This window comes from Melanaphis sacchari, unplaced genomic scaffold, assembly GCF_002803265.2.
Source record: "Melanaphis sacchari strain LSU unplaced genomic scaffold, SCAv2.0 Contig14_pilon_pilon, whole genome shotgun sequence".
NCBI lineage: Eukaryota > Metazoa > Arthropoda > Insecta > Hemiptera > Aphididae > Melanaphis > Melanaphis sacchari.
In genome coordinates, this window is record NW_020270656.1 from 45,677 (window position 1) to 68,327 (window position 22,651).

The following is a 22,651-nucleotide window of genomic DNA, read 5'->3' on the forward strand; positions in this document are numbered from 1 at the left end:
AAGGTATAATATAAGTTTGAATTTTAAATTCGTGCTGTATCTGTCTCCTTTATCTTTATACAGATTAAAGTAATATACTCTTAACGATCGTTAAAAATATTTAAGTACTGAAAACGCTCTCAGCTGGTGATTTTTCGTTTTTGGAATTGCCTGTACAATGAATCTGAAGCTGTCCACCATCACTTACCCTGCGACTGCACAGTCAAAAAGAACCTTGGACCCGCTTCTGCGGTAGATATAGATCATAAATACATACCTACTCACATTGTGCAGTACAGTTGATGACCAGTGAAACCTACTGGTGGGAGCGAGATACGATGAGAGAGTCTCGAGGAGTATTCGCGGGGGCACAGGAGATCGACTTTCTCGCGTCGAATGTGATATAATATTGTAACACGGCACGCCGCGAAATAGAATTGCGGTCAAGGTCGTCACCGTACGCCATTGGATTCGACCGGCGCGCGAGTTTCCCATACATAATTTATAACATAATATATATACGACACACACCGGAGGAACGTAATAATATAAATAATATTTAATATAATAATAATTTATACATGTATACCATTATCAACTACCGATAACTTATGACTACAATATTAACGACCAATCATTATGTCTATGCCCATTGTCCGTTAAATAAAAGATTTAAACATCAAAATACCTATTTTCCAGATCGTATATAAACTCAATGTATGGTAAGGTACTAAGATTTACTAAGCGCGATTGTTGGTTAAGTTTCAAAGTTCATCAAGTTCATCCGTTATTAAAATTTTAATCTATAATTTGGAATATTAGTCAGGTTGGGTAAATAAACAAAATTGTTAAAACCTAAAGAAAATTCCTTTGTATAATCGCTTTTAAAAAAAGTATACTTTTAGAGTAAAGTTGGTATTGTGGAATAAAGTCAGTAAAGTGTAATTATGTAAGTTTATCAATACAATATGGCTTAATATTCAAAAATTTTAGAAAATTTGTATTTCAAGTTTATGTTAAACTTTTAAAGTCCAGCAAAGTTATAAACATTGATTTTTATCATCAATAAAAATAATTAATATTATAATAATACACCTAAGTAGTAAGTACAATATTGTAGCAATCTTATAATGTATAATTATATTCTAAAATTATGTAATTTAATTAAACTTTTGTTGTTATTTGAAACTGTTAAACTCTGTAATTTTACTATGTATGGGTTTTTCATCATTAAATAAATTCATTTTTATATAAGATTATACACAAAACTACATATACATCGTAGCAAATTGTTCATTTTGTGACTCGGTGATAAACCCAAGAACTGAGAAAAAACAGTTGGGTCCAAACACTCAACCACTATTTAAATTTTAGTGCTATAATTTGTTTTCATACATTAACATGTAATCTAATAAAAAAATTATGCATTTATAATATATATAATAAATATGTTAAAAAATATAATAACTGAAATTTAAAATTTTTAAATACTCATAATTTACTTTAAATTAAAACATAAAAATGAACATTGTAGTATGTTATTATGTATACGTAAAATGACAAAAATGTAATATACTAGTTTATCATATAATTATACTTTTTAATTATATTATTTAACATACTAATGAAATTAAAATTTCAATACATATCCAGGTGACAATAGGCATTAAGTAGGTATAAATATTTATAATTTATAATTACTATATTATTTACTAAATATGTTGCCTTTCGTTACATATTCCATATGGCATATACTATGTGCTTTTTACTTACTTTCCTAAAATTTTTTGTAAATAATCTGTTAGTTATGATATAATAGAGCCAAAGTTATAGGAGCTAAAATAAGCAACATATCATGTAAAAATATGTACAAAAAAATTGTAAAAATGCATGAAAAAATGTTAAATATGTAAAAAAAAAATAATATCTAATATTATTAATAAGTAATAATATGCAAAAAAAAAAAAAATGGAAAAATAAATTTATAGTTAATATTTAATAAATATGGCAGAAAATTGGTTGGCATTTTAACATATTTTTAAATTGAAAAAATATTTTAAAAAAAAAAACACTTTAAATGTCAATCGTGTACAAAAAATTTACAAATATATTAACGAATAAATAATTAATAGATTTATAATAGATATTTAGTCGATAACTTGGTCAACGATAAGTTAATATTTTGACATATAAGAACGATATAGATTTAATATAAGTACCTACATCGCACCGCTGTCGTCAAATTAATATTTGACTGCGAAAATGACTATAAATATTACATAAACGTTAAATAATGTTGAGTTTTATATTCAATATTATTTAAAGTACATAAGTTAAGAAAAAACAATTAAAATCATACAATTCCTGTTTCTAATGTGTAACTGTATAAGACTTAATCTAAGTTTATAGGCATAGAAACTATGTGTATCATTTGTTAATATTAATAGGTACAAAGATTAAAAGTATTTATTTATGTAAATTTTTAAGTGGATAGTTATTTTAATTATATAATTAAAGAACCGAGCATACTATTTTCCAGGTTTATCTTTAAAACAAATCACTATAGCAAAATATATTTTTATCTGATTAACTGTAATTAATAATAATGAGACAAATTATCAAATTATCAATCGATTTTTTAATCATTTTGAATAAACAAAAAATATTAGTAGGTTTAGAATGAATATGTGTTGTAAATCATTTACATTATTTATCGCGGATTTACAAATTATAATCTTCATGCTGATTCCACAAGGCACACTATTGTGCGTATACTTATTTTGTATCACAATGATGACAGTCACTCAACAATGTGTTGATAATTTAAAAAATAATTTTCCAAAAATAAAAAATCGAAAAAAAAACACATTCGTAGACTTCGACATCAGTACTCTCAAGTAGAAATTTATTTCTATAGATATTTATTTTTTTTTCATTTAACCATCGCCGTAACTGCAGGTATTCGCGTGACCATCGCCGATATCGCGCAGTTACCGAAATCCACACGGGCAATAACACACATATTTATATTATATTCATGTCGGAATACGTCACGAGTCACGACCGACTATATATTTATATTATATATGTTCATATACGCCGACATCGTATAATAATGTACTTATCGGTTTCGTCATCATATATCGTGTGTAATATGATGATTACTTCGCCGCCGCACTAATACAACAATATTATGTGTTGTATTATATAGGTAGGCTGCGACTGTCGTTGCACGTGTGTATATCTCGAAACGCGTCCTTGCAATCGAGACGAAAGTCCCGAAAAAAGTAATCGTATATATATATACGTATATTTGAACATAGGTATGATACAATTACGCCCGAGGAAACGAAACTCGTCTCCAATTTTCACGAAAATAATATTTTCATATCAAAAAGTTCAGAATCATGGTTAATAATAAATATCATTATATCATTATAATTAAATCAATTGCGTTTATTTTTTTTCAATCCGAATATTATTTATTTATAAAAAAAACAACCATATGTTAAGTCAAAATTAAATGAATTTTTTACTCTTCTAAAAAATGTAAATCACATAGATACGTGTATAATGTGTTATATACACGAGCGTAATAATATAATATCATAAAACAAACATATCCCGGCTAAACGGTTAGACCACTGTAGTAGGTATTATTATGCGTTAGTGTGCGATTGGTGGAATAATATCGGCGCAAATAGGAGAAAACAAATGTATGAATTTTGCGAGGCTTTGATTTTTTTTTTTTTTTTTGTCTATATTATACTATTATTATGTTAAAAACCGAATCAATACAAAGACCACGTTCATTTCGCACAAAAAAAAATTAATTAGGTAGGTATATTATTATATTAACCGTGTATACGTATTGAGAAAAACCGCGTGTTAAAAGAAACAACCTTTTACAAGCCGAGCTTTACATGTCGTGTTTTTCTTGCGTATACCTTAGTCTTAATGCATAATATATTATAATATTATTCATTATTGATCGTCCGCAACCAACGTACAATGAACCCGACCCGAGGCTTTTGCCGAAATCCAAAAGTTTTTAAATTAGATACTTACGTATAGAATCGGTCAAATTACAGTTTTATTTATTTATAAATGTTATTCTAAAATTTCTATAATTTGTCTGGTATAATTTATATTACAAAATATATAATAATAATAATAATAATATGTATTATTAAAATTCATATCATATACCTCGTGTACCTATATATGCAGTTCATAAATCGAAGGTGTACTTTTTTAAACGTAAACAAATTCTTATTGTGCAGCAAGTGTGTGAATTACAAACAATATGACATCACTTATATATAAATCTTTACATAATACACTATGTATAATGTATAACACACACACACTCACATATATATATCGTATTTATCATATAAAAGAAAGTCAACGGTAACATTCCTCCATCATTATAAACAAATGTTTTTTAACGAACACTTCAACGTGTTTCTTCTTCCCAGCGAAAATTTCGACATCATCATAATAATTATTATTCGTGTTTCGTATGCAGTTTGTTTTGCTCAAGTATTCGGACACATATGAAACTAAACGTAATTATACGCACTTACGTATTATATCACGGTGAACGGTGTACACAGGTACCTACCATAGACTTATAAGTAAATTAACTTCTATCATTCAACTTTTTTGTTAATAATTCTGTGATACCGCTATACAAAACACAATCCCTGCGTTAAATCAGCGGATATCAATATTCCTCCTATATATTATGACAATATAATATTGTGCAGGACGGTAAACCATTAACAATAATTGCTGTGAATCTCAGCGAGTGTATAATAATACATTAAGTCATCAAATGGCTGTGCGTCAAATGTGTCATCGCCGAAGATGGTAAAAGAACGCGGTAATAGCATTATTATTATGACGATCATAATAATATATTATGTTATTATACAACGAAAACAAATAACAATCAATAATTAAAAAGAAAAGAAAAAAAATCATAAGCGAAGGGCAAAGAAGTTACGCGTATGATAACAACAACGATTTGTATAATAATAATTGTATACACAGCTGTATAATAATAAATATATAATGATAATAGCGCCGATATAATATTGGTGCCCGTGTAGGTACTTTCATTATGTAACAAAATATAAAATGATAATGTTGGAAATAAAAATCTCAATTATAATTTTCGACGCTGTGAAATTGCCAACACGCTCATTGTTAACAACCGATTGGATATACCTAATTCAACAACCACATCGCAATAATAATCGTGTAAAATCGCCGCCCTCTGACCCAAAGACTGCGTGAACTGTAAGGGAATGCAGATATCTGCGTGACTGCATGTTATAGCGTTAAGTATTATTAATTGTTAATATTAAAATAACGTGGACGAAAAGAAGTTATGACGACCGATCGTCATTTTTGTGCGTTTAAAAATGCGAAAAATCGATACAAGAGTATAAGATTATTATAATGAATAATAACATTACGAGTAAGTTTAACACTTACAGTCTATAGCATACTATAAGCTTGATGGTTTTCAAATGGTTAGCAAATGATAAAATGTCGTTTATTGTTTCGATTTCAAAGTATTAACAGGATAGGTAAATATATCATTTAACATATAAAAGCTTCTATAATTTGTGTTATAACCATTGTAATATATATATATATATATATATATATAGATGACTAGGTGTGCAGAGAATATTATATCGAAACGAAAGAACACATTCTACGTAATAATAATTAATATGACTAGATCACACATTTATAACCATTATTTTTTTCTGTTTGATTTGTAATGAGTGTCAAGTGATACTTTAATGAGTTTATCAACACATTATTATTCGTACCAATTTAAGATGTTATCATAATTAAAAATTAGATAGTTGAATGCTCTTTTCACATATTTTGAAATTATTATTGAACTTATAGGATTTTTTACGAATTGAATGCCATATTTAATTTGTTAGATGTTAAAAAATAAATGTTTTATATTATAAAATCTTATTAATTTTTAGTTATATCTATTGACAAATGTTTAATAAGTATATCTAAATTTAATATAAATGCTTAGTGATTCTCTTTATCATAAAATCTTGAAAAACTGTGAACTATGATAAGTAATTATAATTTACAATGTATACTTTGGGAGTTGAACACCTCTTCTGAATTTTCAATCTAGCTTACGTGTCCGACAATTACTATTTTAATTTATAATATAAATTTTTTCGAAGAAAAAATAATTAATAAAGGTAGAATAATATAGTTTATCATCTATGTTAAATGTATTTTCAGTTGACTCATACACTGTAAATAATATTGTTAAATATATATGAGTATATGACCTTCCTTAATCGTACGAAGCATAGTGAATTTACCAATATACAATATAATAATATTATGTGTAAGAAATTTAGATCTATGTACACTGTATAGATTCAGTGCACAAAAATATTTAAACTTTCTAAGAATTTAAAAATATCTTTTTCTAGTATGGCTTCAAATTTAGTAAGTTCTACTAATTATGAATCCATGAAATTTCGATCTTAGATCCTAGAGTCCTACAGTCTAAATTCGAATACCAGTGAATGACGGGATAATTATTTTTTAGCGCCTATCAAAGTTGTGCGAATTATTCGATACGAATATTTACCATCAGAAAAATAAATAATTATATAGCACATTATCAGAATATTTATATATTATTTTATACGTATGTACTTACTTGTAATATTTGTAACGAATTAAAATTAAAGTATGACTCGTTGTGGTTGTAGTCGTATTCTATGTCACCGTCACGACAATAATACGTATCATAATATATCGTACTGTGTATCGTAATATACGTATACCGTGTACATAGGTATATAATATAATATATATACTATGTTGCACACCATCGCGTGGGTCTATCACACACTGCGAGACCTTCGAATTCCTTAATTGCAGGACTGTTGGTGCAGCTGCAATGGAATTTATGGTCTTGCATTGAGGCTAATGTCCATCATACATTTATATTAAACACATTATGGACTCGGAATTCCTATGTTCACTGAACATACATTTTCGGGCAGTATAACAAAGAAAGAAATGATAGTTTTCACTTGCACGGAATCTAACGTTTTAAACAAGAAACAAAAGAGGTGTATTAAAATAAAATAATGCAATACTCAAAGCGGACTGAATGAAACACAAATCGGTTGTAAATAACCTTTGCGCTATCGATCATGCTAAAATAATCATTCATAAATTATCTTACAATATCAAGTATCTTATTTAATAAAATTTGGATGTATAAAATTGTAATACACATGAAAAATTAAAATTTAATACCATGTAATTTTATGAAAACAATTTATAAAATATAATTTTTAATGTTTTTAATTTTTCTATAATATAATCTCACACACGTAACCTTAATATTATAATCCAATTTATTTTAATTTAATTAATCGAATAATGTAAAAAAACTAATTTTTACTACAGTAATTATCGACTGACAATATCATAAAATAATCTTTCACGGGCCCGTTGTCTATTATTATTATTATACTATAATATAATATTGTTAAATTATGCTTAATAAAAATGCATATAAAGTACTCATAAAATAAATGTGAACGTAAAAAATGTGAGTCTCTACTCTCTTTATAATGCACTCGTTTTTAATTGATTCGATGATTATTTACTGACTGATTATCACTTATTAGATTACCACACTTATGCATCATGCCGATCGCCGTTCGATGTCTACAAACTGGTTTGATTTTATATTTCCATTGTGAACTTTTTTCAATTACTACCTATTCTCGATACTTATATTATAAATTATATGAACTACTTTAATACGCAAAATATAGTTCATACCATAAAACTAGTTCGCTAAAACGTCCACGTGAAACCAGTAATTGAACTATATAGGTACATAATTTTTTTAAACAAGAATTTGGACAGCTATAGCTTCTGATGTAATACATTTGTTACTTGATTCGTATTTAGGTAACATTCATCACACTAGCTACACATATTGAATCATGTGAATTAATAATAAATATTTGAATGTTACATATTTATCAAGAAATAGTTAAGGATAATGCTCACCTTCGCGTACAGAAACTTTAGTTGTTCATACGTATTAGGCAAATATCAACGATAAAATTATTTTCAATTATAGGTTTTATTTAAAGATATAGTGTGCTTATATATGTATAAGTATTATATCTTAAGGTACTTACGCACAATTACATAATTACGAAAATATTAATTAATATAAACCTATAATATGCGCTGCATAGAAAAAAATAATTTTAGCTAAAAACTTTCACTATAATATATTCATGTAATAATTGATTTATTTATTTCCATAGCTATATTTAATAAAAAAAAAAAACTATAGCAATAATATGATAGAAAGATGCGTAAATATTTTCGTTTATTATATATTTTAATACTCGTTAATTCATAAACATAATTTAATACAAAATGTTAATTTATAATTTTTATCAACAATATCTGCATCAATATTGTATAAAAGTGGAGCAAGTGCAGTATTTAATCGCATAATTTAAATTGACTAACTGCCATAAGTTATTTTTTTTTTTTTATTAATTTAATATTAATTACCTGTAGTCATTTTCTGCAGATAAACTGATTGCTAAAACCAATAATTATAACTCGTAATAATTGATAACATTTTATTTTAAAACATTAAAACATCTCTACAGGTAAAATTATTCAAAACTTTAAGTATTCCTGATTAGTAATTACTAAAATAAAATTCAAGTAGTTTTTGAAAACTCTAAAAGTATAAGACATGAACTGTTACAATGTGAAGTCTTTAAAAATTAGTTTTTCAAAAAAAGAACTAATGCCGGTGAAAGTTATGCGTCAGTGCCTTTCGACAAGTGTACACAGCTCCTTCAAGGAGTTATAAAATGTTGATATCGACAATATTATTTTTGGTCGCGTGATTGTCAAACATGCAACGCACTAATGAATAAATTATTTATTTGGATTAGTGTGTATGATTTATAGATATGCATGATAAAATAAATTATACTAAATAAACTATATAAAACCATTAATATCCAATGTGTGAAAATGTAAATTTAACAATACGTAACACAAGCTGCGAGACAAATTAAAAATTAAAATGTAAACCATAATACAAACATAGTTTACCTATTTATTATATAGCGTGTGATAAACTAACAACAATACGTATTATTCAAAATTCAGATTAAAAGACAATTATTGTGTAAATAAGAGGGACGGTGTAACATTAAATTGCCAATCGTGGGTAATAATATAACCTACGAACAATAATTATTGTATGCTATGATTCCGTTTTCGTGAGAACGTGTTATACTCATCGGATCACTTGAGCTTAAAGCACTTAACTATTCTTATAAATAGCATTAAAAATGTTATTTTATTCTCATATATTTGTTTATACAACACGAAAATTGAAATCTCAGACGCGTGCCTATTTTACATAAATTATAATCATTAATCAGTACCTATTGTACTCATACTGTTATAATATTATATACCTAAAATTAGATATACGTTATATGAGAAGATTCTTTTAATAGTGAATATTTATCAGCTTGAAAAGTACTAAAACTTATATAACTTAAAATCTCTACAAAATAATAGATTTTTATGCTGAAGACAATTTTTTAATAGGAAAAAAGGAAAACTAAGAATTTTTACGCAAATTCAATTTTTGACAAAATTGATTTTTTTATTTGTTGTATTTCAAAAAAAAGTAATAATAATAATAACAGTAGACACTTTTAAAATACTCGTACTCGCTAAATGTTCTATAATTTTCATTATATGATAAAGTTTTCAAAAATGTTTTGACTATTTTTAAACTATTTATAGGCACAACAAATGTTTTTAAATGTTTACTGTAAATGTAAAAAATAGCTTCTTTAACACAAAATATGAATTAGGTACTAATGAATTCAACTTTGAAACTTTTATCTTGTAGTTTTTTTGCATTTTTTATTCATTAGGTTTTTTTAGAATAATTTTCGCTAAGCCTCGATTAAAAATTTTTGTACACTTAATTTTAGGAAATATTTTTAATTTAAAATATTTTATCTCGGTAGATTTTTATATTTAAAAATTAATTTAAAAAAAAATTATTAAATTATGATTTTTAATTATGCTTATAGTGTAATTCTAAATATTTATAAAAAGATTTTCTGTATTTTTTTTAAATTTTAAGGTTTTCTATTTTTAATTCATTAAATTAATTTCCCTAATATTATTACTAACAATTTTTCATAAAAAATGTGTACTCCTATGTTACAATGGTGATTTTTATAGAATATAAATTATCACTGAAATTCTGAATATTTAAATAATAATAATAATAAGGTATTTCGAAAAACCACCAATTGAACGGAGATAGTATTAAATATTATAATATTAGTGTTGTTATGATTACACTTTATAACTATTTTATTATTTCTATCAATCGTTTTAATAAATTATATTTTTAACACTTGTTTGGTTTTATTTTAAATAATTTAAACAAGGGAGTATTAGGCCATAAAAGCATAATATCTTCCCACGGTTTTGCTTAAAAAAATGTGTAACCTTCGTTTTTTAAAAATAAATTTACGCCTAATTAACACAACCAGTAGCGCCAAGCCATATAAATGTAAGTGTAGTAAAATCAAAATATTTACACACCCACCAACCACTGAGGATTTTAACGTATTATTTTCCAGTTGATTTTTTAGTTACTTATTTAATTATTTAATATACCTAGGTAATATGAAATCTAAAAACAAAAATACATTTTCAAATAAAACCACCCACCCTCTTTATTTTATGAAGCGATCGCTTCAGTTCATGTATAGGTTCGGCACCACTGAACTCAACGATATTTTCAAAATAATTAAATTAAAAAATATGGGATAGACATGTACACATTTATACCGCACAAATTGTACCACTCTAACTATTTAGTAGTACTCTAGGTACTTTTATAATAATACATTAATACTTATATATTATTATGTTTTCTTATAAATACATTGTCATTGTCGAACAAGCAATTATAACTACATGGACACGGGTCGGGTAACGATTATCATTTCATTAATGCGTGTAGTATAGACGTATATTTACTGTAGGTACTTACTTTAAAATGTTTAGACCCTCCTCCGGAAACAACACGTAAAATACTTTAACTTGTATTCACTTGCGTTAAAAATACAATACGCATGACCCTGATGGTGGCTTGCTGACTCGGTGAACCGAGATTTGATTGTTACTGCCCGGCAGCAATAAGAGATTTTATGACTTTTTTTTAATATATTTTTTTTCGTTTGATTCGGTTTTTCGAGCCGCAGCGACGGCAATAGTTATTACGTCTTATATAGAGACGGGCACCATTCCAAGGACTTTCTTGCCTCGTGTGGTCGTTCGGCTTTTATATTACACATATAATACACTACACTCATTATAGGTCACGATATTAAACTTGAAGTGTAGGTGAGTTAGAGCGAATGATTACGCATACAAATAATATACCTATTGTCAACATACTTACATACCTACAGATTGTGACCGATATTTGGCCGATCGCAAGACCCTATATTGACTATGGGTGTAATATTCATAAACGTACTTTCGGATTGCAATTGCTAGGGACACTATGAAATGATGCTTATAAACTTGTTCTAATCGAACGTCATCCAAGCATAAAATTAAAATTCAGAGGTATTAATAATTGCTTTACGTTTACTACGAAACGATTTAAAATTCTTTCCTTACCTACTACTTATCAATTACAGTGTTTAGGAATTGTCTTGTATTATACCATAACAAAAGTACGGATCTTAGTCAGTTATTTTGATCAAGTTCAATAATAAATTATAAATAAATCAAAAAATTAATTTATGACAAAACAATTAACATCGTTATTTATCATATTCATTTCATTCAAATTTTTACATTTCAATAAAAATTATAATTATCTTTGAATATATTTTTTTATTTAGTATGAATTAATTACGAGGAGTCTTATGTTGAAATTTAAAAACTTGGATACAAATAGAAAAGTTTTCATGTACATTTTTGTATTTTTAATACTTTTATACACTTATAAAAATATCTTTAATGGGATCTTGTTTTACATTTTCAAGCATTTCTACCCAGCAAATAAAATTTATCGATATTTATGAAAATTAAAAATTACAATTTCTTATAACATAAGTAACTCAAAAAGAGTAAAAAATTTTAAAAATTTTATCGTGTAATGTAAATAAATATATTAACATTTGGCAAAAATTTCAAATATATATTATCATTATATTTTTTTTTTTTTGAAATGCAATAAAATATCATAAACTATTTGAAGAAAAATAATTATTTTATGGACAAATAAGTATAGAGTGTCGTAAATATTTAAACTTGAAATGCTCATAAAAAATTAATTTGGATTTTTGATAGAATTTTTTTTCACATATAAGTTGAACAACTAATAAAGTACCTTATATTAAACTTTCAAATCTTAGGTATAAAGACGAACATTTTTATGAATTTGTAACTACAAATAATTTACTAATATCCTCAATTTTTATAAATATTGTCCAAAATCTAACTTTAAGCGATTGTAAAAAAATATTTTTATTTCATTTTTGAAAATTAGAACATTTTATTGACAGCTTATCGTGTATTTATACACAAAAGAAAAATCAACACTTTCATCGCTCCGCCCAGAATTTAAAATAATAATAGCATTGTAAATTACTTTTTTTGTTATTTTTGGGATATTAAATTGTAAAAATTTGTCCAAATCAAAGGTATATCGAAACACGTAGATGGATATGTACGCCATGCTGCGTTATTGGTGATATATAATAATATATAATAATACATACGCGAGTTATATGAGTACAGTTAAGTGTGCTAATCAAAACATAAGCCTACATTATTGTACACATCACAAACCAGACGCCCAAACAGACAATTTAAAACTTATGTGACCAAACATATTATATACCAAATACTGTAGCAATATTATAATCTGTATGCAGGGATGGGCAAGATACTTAAAAATCAGTATCTCGATACTAGATATTTGATACTTACATTTTAAATATTTAGATGCCCGATACATTTGAAAAAATTACTCATAGGATTTTTTTTTTTTTTTATATATATACACAAAAAATTGCGAAAATTTGATGTGGATCTTAAAATGCCGCTTTATTTGTTTTTGTTTTTTTTGTCAATGCAGCGAACACATTCTGCTTTAATATTTTCAGTTTCTGTCTTAGGTAGTTTTTTATTTTAAAATATTTTCCATCTAAAATGAATGGACTAAAAAAACTATTTTGTACTTTAGACATATTAATATATTATAAGGATACTGCAAACGTTCGTCAAAGGTACACAATGTTGACTTTTAGTGTGTATACTGATTACTGTGTAGCCTACAATGTTTGTGTAAAAAATACTTGTCGTACACTCGTAATTATCTAGATCTACTAATTTTATCGTATTCATTACTTACTTTATCGCCGTCATCGGTCACGCGAAAGGTAGACTATACTGCAGACATACAGTGTACAAGTATGAATAGTTCAATGAACTATGTACTGTGTACAGTCGTATAGATTACGGATATGGATATAGGCACGTGGATATATCCAATATAGGCACGGACAAAATAATTTCGTATGGACAAGATACTAAAAAATCAGTATTACGATACTAGATACTAGATATTTGGATTTGGAGTATCGAGATACTAGATATTCGACACTTCATATAAATGTATCCGAGATACTAAATACTTGACACAATTTCATTGTAACGAAGATACGTATCTTAGATACTGCCCAACCCTGTCTGTGTGTAAATATTAAAAATAGTCTGCCGCAGTGAACTGATTAACTCGATGTTTAACAATATTTATACAATAATTATATTAGTCGACGTTGGATAGAAAGAACAAAAATATACATTTTATGTAAGTGCATCATACATATAGTAACTTGAAATGTCTAAAGTCGTGCTTAAATTATTCTCATACACGACAGCTATAAAATATCTGCATAGTTTAAATGTATCTAGTATCTACTATTTAAATATAATTTTTCTCCTGAGCTTTTAAATGATTAAGTATGTACTTATGAATATTGAATATATTTATGGAGACCAATAATTCAACTATTGAATTATACACATAAAACAGCTAATTTTTATAAGAATTGGCTAATTTAGATAGTTTGTATAACATAATAAACACGTAAACGATAATAATTGTAAAGTTTATATTTCGATTTTAGGTAAATCGGAAAAAAAATATAATAACCATGACACTGCAGTAATCAATAATAACTTTCTAACATTATTTACCCCGTTTAATAATTTATGTAGGCATTATAAATATTTTACTATAAACATTGCACACGCGATGAACTATAAAGCACCTACGCATTAAAAAATGAAACCACTGCAAATTTTCTTGGTGATGTTGTTGAGGTGACGACATTTTTTAAGTACACGTAATTAACACCCAGATCATCATCTGTAAAAACGTATTAAAAGTCGAAGTGTACTCGTAATTCATACAAATTGCATACTAAAATTTAGTATTTATTATTCCTGTAAACCAACTTTCAAAATCTTAATGAAGCCATAGTGATGTACACATACGTAAAAGACCGTCAATCAAGCAAACAGACTCATGTAATAATTACAGACTATAAAATTAACCAATTACCCTAAATTTAAGTTTTTAGAGATTTTAACATTTTGTTGTTAGTTTTAAAACTACAGTGAATCGACCTATTATCAAACATAATGACGCAAGAACATTATCTGTTTTTATGTCAATTATATTTTTATACGTAAATATATATATATATATACATATTTTTTTTAAACACAATATGAGCATTTTTATATAATACTCATATCTCGTTTTTAAATTGAAACATCGAAAAAACAGACAATGCACTTGCCTTAAAGCTTGATAATAGGTCATTACTCAAAACTCTCTCATATTAAAAACTAACAGCAGTAACAACTAGATACAACTTGTATATCTATTACGCACTATACAAATGGAATTTTTAGTTTTTTAATAAGTAAATTCTGAATGTATTTTAAACAAAATTAGAGATTATAATCTAATTAATTTCGTTGGAGTAATTGGATACCTATATTTTAAACTCTATTAAACTAAATTTTATATTTTTTAATATAGTAAGAAATATAAAATAAACATTTTAATCGATAATAGTTTAAATATTTTAAAAACATAAAATGTTGATGTTTTTTTTTCATAATATACACAACCAAGTACAAATAATTAGGATTTGGATAACTATTTTCTGTTCGACTCTAGTTGTTAATTTTAATGAGACTCACATAGTTCACATATTTTAAAATATTTTACTGTGTAAACGGGACTTTATAGTACGCTTATCAATCTATTTAAGTTGGTATTGTGCAGATTATTTCGAACTGTTTTATAGTAAAAACAAATAACAAATAATTTATATTATGCTGTAAAAATGTTTGTATCTAACCACGATTGTTTTGTTTTGTGGCATAAAAAATATCGTTGTATTAAAATACGTGATGTAATTAATTTTAAAATGTATATTTAATTTTAATTTTTAAATTATATATCGATTAAAATATAAAAAAAGTTTAAATCACGAGAACTCTATTTATTATTGGGCAATAAAACCTTATTTCATAAGAATCGTTTATAAGTAAGTACCAAATATAATTACTGTTGCAATTTTCATGCATCGTCACATACAAGTGTGAAAATGTGAAAAAGCCTATAACAGAAAATTCAAGTTTATTGCTGTAATTCTCACTAACTAATATTTACATCTAACCTAATCCATGAACTACCATATAATTATTTTATGAACTTTATATTTTCTAATATAGTAATTTATTATTTAAATATTTGTAATAGATATATCATTTATAAATTATTATATTTAGCTATTAATATTAGTAGGCGAACAACACAATAAAATTTTATATATTTTATAAAGGTTCGTCAATCATCATTATTTAAGTATAAACAATGTACCCCCTACCCACAATGCAATAAAAGTGAACGTGGCAATGAAAACTCTGTACGACATAAACGAACGAGGATTTTTGCTAATTTCAAGGATTCGAGTGGCGATTGCAAACGCGCATGACTTTTATAAGCGTATTTTAAACAAGCGTAAATGCATTTCATTCTACATCAAATAATATTATACGAGTACCTATTTAATTCTCCTTCTGAATATACATCATTATTTTAAAATATGTGCTTATTATTTTTGTATTGCTATTATGCCATGGAAAACAAAATTTAGTTCAATTAACAGAATTTATTTTTATTCCAGCAATAAAACATAGTTTACCGGGGGACAGCTATAAAATTGACCAAAGTTGCTTATACGATTTGGTTGAACACTTACTAGTTGAAATAGCAATACGTATTATAAGTGTATTACAAAACTACAAAATAATGACTATTTTAACTAAAATAAATAATAAAGCCTGCTATCATAATTAATAACAACAACTATAATTAAAGTAGCTTTATTTAAATAGTTGTTTATTTTGATTATAATTTATATAAACTATATGAATATCCAACTACAATTATAGTTACTTTCTTGGAAATAATTACTTGTTATAGTTATAGTTATAATATTTAGATACAAAAACTATTTTTTGTTGATAAATACTTCTATAGTATAATAACTACAATAGTTATTAAACTATTAGTCATTGGTTCATAAGTCATAGCTATATGAAGTAGAATAAGGATATATTAAAGAATAAATAATAAAATATAGATACTTATGAATAAAATAAATATAAATGTATTATAAATAAAGATCTTTTAATTGAAATTATTTCTATAAATAAAAATAAGACATAGGCTTACTTTATTGCCATAATGCAAAGTATAAAAACAAAACATATATATATATATATATATATATAAAATAAGTTGATTATAAAGGAATGAAAATTGAATTTGAGCCAGATACATGAACTTCGTATAACCTCTGGTTAAAATGGTTCCAAATACATACAAATATATTTATCTTTAGAAGTAAAATTAACGGCTTGATAATGTTCATCAAAGTAATTGGTTTGAAATAATTAAAATATTGCAAAGGTTGATTAACATCTGTAATAAATATATGTTTTATCAGTCCAAATTATGGTAACATATTTTCATTTTCATTAGCATTTATAACTATACTCATATTGTTACCCAAGAGATAAATGGTATTTCATCATTAGAAAAATTAAAATTAGTAGTTAAAAAACTAATATCACAATTTTTTATAATTTACAAAACGTATTGGCCGACGCACGATATACGTATTACGTAATGCCATTATTTTGCGGGAAAAGAAGAGAACCAACGATGACAAAAACATTGGTAATTCCTGGAGTTTTGAAAATAAATAATTGTTTCACTATAAGTTATTATTAAAAAGACTAATATTTATAGAAAATACACCAAGGTTTTTTTTCTAAATCTCAACTAAGACAAAATAGTAATTGTAACTAAATAATAGTACTAATATCTAAAATATTTCAATTACGTTACGTTAGTAATATCTACTAAATTAAATTAGGAACAGTAACTAAAAAATAGCAATACCACTTATAATTTTATAGTAATTTTTTTTCCGTGTGGTTTAATTATCGTAATAGTGTTGAATTCGAATAAGGTACGTTACATAATATAATATTAAATTGCATTTATTTTAATACATAACAAACACGATATTTTTGTCTTTGTTACGACATGCGTCTTGCTAAAAAAAATTTCAAAATTTATCGAGTTTGGTGTTATGTATTTATTTTATACAGTTGATATAATTATATATGTGTGAAAAATTTTCCTTTCAATATTTGAAGTCTGAAGGATGCATATTCTCTAAAGCGCGTGATTTATGTCTTAGTGGTGCATACATTGATGATTTTGTTCATGAAGTTTAGTCAAGCTAGTGATTTTTAACCTACGGTAAAGTAAAATGTAGTAATAAATGTCATAAGCTATAACTAATAACTATATTATGTTTAAGTTGTGACTTTGCAAAAAATGTTAAATTATAAATCGTTCCAGTGGTAATAATGTATAGCGGACGACAGTATTTATACAATTATTAATATATTAGTGAAATATGCCATGCAAATAAGCATTAAATAATAATAATTGAAGTTGGTTTCAACACTTTAAACATAGGTACTTATTACTATGTACATTGTACATACGTAGGGCTAAGTCATATACATTTAAGTAAAGCAAAATTAAAATATTTATACACCCACCAACCACTGAGGATTTTAACATATTATTTTCCTGTTAATCATTTAGTTATTTATTTAATTACTTAGTATAGGTATATTATGTAATATAAAAACAAAAACACATATACAACCTACTCCCGAAATTGTTAATTGTTACTAATAACTGTTTTACATATAATGTATGCTTTATAAAATATATATATGAAAATCATTTTGGTAATTTTTTTGATATCAAAAATCTCACGCTCTTTAATTAAATTGTTTTTATTTTTACATACCTACTTGAATATTATACAGTCGATTCTGTCATGGACTCACCATATACCAATATTTAAATTCATTAATTATAGGACGTGTCTGGGGTATCTATACCAAGAAAAAATAAGATTCTTAAAAACTCACAGTAGATATGTTTATTTAATTAGACAGATTGTAGACTTTCATATAGGTAGATGTGATAGGTTATTGTAAAACATTACTTACTATTTTTTTCTGAATCATTATTTAAAGGATAAGCTTTTTTTCTGTTAAATATCAATTAATTACATTTTGGACGCCCAAATTTCCCGATTTTAATGTTCTCAAAATTGTGCTTGCTAAAATTTGTCATTTTTCATTATTTAAACTTTTTTTTTATATTTATCATAATAATAAATTAAGAATAAGGTAAGATATGTATTCAAAGATAAATTAATTACAGGTACAGACGTACAGTACGTCATATACTCAAATGTATACACATACTGGGTGATTCTTTTATCAAAAAATACTCATTATTTCAAAATTTATTAGAATATTATTTTTAGGTAATTTCCAGTTAAAATAAAACATTATTTTTATTAAAAATATATGTTAATTAATATTTTTTATCGCTATAAGTTTTTAAGTTATTTACATTTTTGAATGATAACACATTTTTAATTTCATATTCTGAAGTAAATATTTTTCAGAGTATTTAAAGCTTTGATAAGTGGAGTAATAGCAACATGCTAACATGCTGCAAGGTATCATTGCATACCACTCTACTTGCTACCTAAACTTTGAATACTTTTAAGTTAACTCATTCACTACTTGTTTGAATTTAGATTATTCATGTATCGAAATACTCCGAAAAATATTAAACAATATGGTTTTTTTAATATTGTTTTATTTTGACTGGAAATTAAATAAAAAAATATTTTCAAAAACATTAATAGATTTTGAAATAGTGAATACTGTTTGATTAAAATAATTAACTTACATAATATACGTATACCTACATATTACATATTATACCTATAGTTAATTTATCTTTGTATACAGGTACAAAGTATATATATTATATATCCTAATTTTGACTTTTTATTTATTAGACAATCTTACATAGTTTAGGTAGACAATAATCCTAAAAACGTTCCATAATATATTATACCTATATGTGATTAAATTATAAGCCCTACAGTAATTTATGTATAAATATATAAATGTATATATTTCATAATTCATTGTAACATATTAATTCAAATTGCAGAATATAGTGTTCTATTTACAATAATATAAATTTATTTATAATACGAGTATTATATTCGCTGGCAATTAATATATTATAGATTGTGGTACATTTAACTTATAATTAATTACAATTTTTTTTAATCGTTGGGAAAGCATAATAAATGTATACATAAAATTAAATTAATTTGTTTTTTTTTTAATTTTACAAGACGAACTATAGAAAAAACACGTAACTAGATAGTGCCTTTTAATAATTGTGAATACATACGACATGCGGATTTTTCCACTATTGTTACATACTTATCATATGATACTAATGATCCTATAATGTCTTTAACACTTATATTATCTACTCGATTCTCGGCTTCTGATGTTGCATTTATTATATTAAATTCATAAATTCTACATAAATTGTTACAAATATGTCTAATAAATAATATTATTTAATGTAGGACATTAAATGAGTAAACTATAATTACAGTGTAAATCTATTATAACTATATTGACTATTATATCGGCACTGATAAAGTAACTAAACTATGACAGTCCTGAGTACTGTTCTACTCAGTGGCGCAATTATCGGGAGTGTTGTGTGTGCAATTCACAAGGGCCCCAGGTCTTGAGGGGCCCCCAGATTAAAAATCTCATATACCATATGCCTACTATATTCTTATATATATATATATATATATATATATATATATATAAAATAATAACTAATAATATTAAATACATTAATTATAATAAATTATATTAACTATTGTATACAAGAAAACGATATTTAAAAAAAATATATTAAAAGGTAACAAGGTATGACTGTTTTTCATTTTTATTATTAGGTAAGGGCCCCGGTCCAGAAATTTTCACATGGGCCCCTTATTATCAAGTTGCGCCACTGGTTCTACTATTTTTGAATTAAAATACCTTTATGATCATAAAAGCAATTACGTTTTACGTTTTAACGTCGAAACTAATTAAACAACTTGATTGTATCATATATAATAATATTATTATTATTTAGTGATCACATTGATATAATTTTTTCATATAGCTAATAATAATTGAGATAATCCAGTAAAGCTGATAAATCATATCGTCTTTTATTTAAGTCTTGGTTAGTCAGATTTTTTTAGTAAAGTTTTAAGTATTCAAAATGTCTGTTTATACGTTTTAAAAATTATAATTACTTTTCTTTAATCCTACAGTCTATAACGACGAATTTTATAGGTCTCTTAAAAGTTTTTATAATCAATTTCCACTACATTATACTTTATATGCGGTGCAGATTTTTAATTGCTAGAAGCGCGTATATAATTTCTAAAAGAAAGAAGGTAAGAGTATACACTTTCAAGTCATATTATTACATAAATACATAAATTAAGTACTGGTAATTTAAAAGTGATAAACTATATAATTTATACTACGTTAGAATATTTTAAGTACAATTAAAGATTATAATAAATATTTTAAACTTCATTTTAATAACTTTTAATTTAGCTGACTAATAAACAAGAAACACAATATCTAAGGGGGTACTTCAGTCACTTAACCCCCTTTTCTGTCCTCTACTATTCTCGTTTCTATATAAATAAGCTTAAAATTTTGTGCTGTACTTCTATGTTGGCTTATAAAAATGTACAACAGATAGTAGAAAGTTGACATAAATATCATTGTAAATCTATATTTTACAGGCTAACTCCTTCAAAATATCAAAGCACGACTATCGACCAATTAAGAATGGTGGTAATATTAATTATTTTGATAAATTCAAAGACCTCGAGGAGGCCATGAAAACAATCTAGTTATTTTTTTCTCGTTAAAACGCGGAAGATTGTTTTCGTCAATTCGTCATTGCAGTCGTCGATTCGCGGCGCAGGCACGAACTGTATAATATTATTATAAATAATAGCTGACGCCGCTTTCTTGAAGAATGTCCCTGAACGTTATTTTGTCGTTGAAGATCGTTTTTTTATTTTTTTTTCAAATTTGTTTTCTGGAAATAAAATAATTAACCGATTCGCCAAACCTTGAAATTTCACAAATTATGTATTTACTTGACTGTATAGTTAGATAAATGTGTAATTTATTAAATACATTTTTTTGTTTTACTTAAAACAATGAATTATCAAAAAAGATTATTTTTATTGTTTCATAAATAGAGGATTTACACAAATTTATTCACAATTTGTTTTTCCTTTAAACGTTACTCAAATTACTTTCCGATTTTTAAACTATCACTTAAATGTCCTCTCATAGCAGATATTTAACGGTTTAATACACGAAATGTCTCCAATAAATTTAATAAATCGATAGTTTGAATATTATTTAATTTTAAATATTTAATTTATACAAAAATATTATCAACCAAACTTTTTAACTACTTTAAACATTAACTCTACCTCTTCTTTAAGAAAATCATCAATCAAATAATTATTAAGCATCGATATTTTTAAATATAATTTAAAAAGTAAATGTTTCAAAAGTATGAGAAATTAATTAATTTTAATAAATTAAATTAAAAAGTATAATTTAGTCTTAGTTTATAAATTATGGATATGAACCTAATAATATTAACTAAAGATTTTTAATTTAGGTTGTCAAGAAAATTTACCTGATAATGGAAAATCGTAATTCGGAAACAGTTATATAATTTTTGTCAAATTATTCAAAATATTAGTGATTTGTATTTAAAATGACAGCTTAGATTTAGTAGTAGGTATATAAAATAAATTTATCATTGAATATAAACTTATCATAGACTAGAATAATTAAGTTCTTCGATTTTTTTTTTCCGGTGGAGGGCTATTTCGCCTCCATGGTTGACTATGATTGACTACTAATCCCA

General features: G+C 25.5%; 1 protein-coding gene across 1 annotated transcript in view; it reads left to right on the plus strand.

The window, feature by feature from the left end:
• The window catches only part of LOC112591947 (CD151 antigen), a 40,803-nt gene that overhangs the window by 12,152 nt on the left and 6,000 nt on the right, over positions 1-22,651 (plus strand). The window lies entirely within an intron of this gene.